Source organism: Etheostoma spectabile, chromosome 9 (genome assembly GCF_008692095.1).
Source record: "Etheostoma spectabile isolate EspeVRDwgs_2016 chromosome 9, UIUC_Espe_1.0, whole genome shotgun sequence".
Classification (NCBI taxonomy): domain Eukaryota; kingdom Metazoa; phylum Chordata; class Actinopteri; order Perciformes; family Percidae; genus Etheostoma; species Etheostoma spectabile.
In genome coordinates this window covers 4952241-4953172 of record NC_045741.1, presented here as the reverse complement: position 1 = coordinate 4953172, position 932 = coordinate 4952241, and positions in this window count along the sequence as shown.

The following is a 932-nucleotide window of genomic DNA, read 5'->3' as shown; positions in this document are numbered from 1 at the left end:
TCTCTCTCTCTTTCTCTCTCTATCTCTCTCTCTCTCTAAAACTGCCTTAAGTGGGCAAATGTTCACATTTGATGGCGTCTGGCACTTTGGAGAGGTGTTCTCTTCTTTTCTGAACCCAAACCTGGATATCTCACTTGGTAAAGCGTGCGCCCCATGTACAAATGCTCAGTCCTTGTCGCAGCGGACACAGGTTCAACTCCGACCTGCGGCCCTTTGCTGCGTGTCATTCCCCCCTCATTATTTTTTATTCACGATGTTGCAACTTGATAATAACCATCAAGACACTGTTTATAGACAGTTCACAAACCAACTAGTAACCAAAGACAAAGTAATAACTATGTTTACAAATGATTTATTAATTATTTATTAAGGTATCATTCATCTGTTGAAACTGTATAATAACCATCCAGACACTGTTTATAGTGGTAATCCCGTAACAATGTGATATATCTGGTCCATCCATTTACAGTATGTAATGCTTAAAGATGTTTTAAAAATGGTTTCTCAAAGGTTTACAAACATCTTTTTAATATTACTTGATACCTAATATAAAATATTTGAAGGATATAATGTGTGCAACAATAAACCTTTAATTTACAGCACCACTGAAGTTTTACTAATTATAATTTAATTGTTTGTTGACAGTAAAATTACGGTTAAGTTACAGTTAAATTACAATTAACTAAAGATTAATTAACTGCCATCTATTAATGATGGTTATTATAAAGTGTTGCCGTTTCACTGTTAGGTGCAAATTGTTAATCTCTAGTTTTCTGACTTTTAATGCTTTGAGAAGTTGCAGAAGGAAGGATGAAGGAAAACAAGAGAATAGAACCAAACATGTCCACACTGAAGATTGTATTTGTAAGTGCAAATACACACAAAACTTAAAAAATGAAAAAAAAAACATGAACCTCTACTCATTTAATATT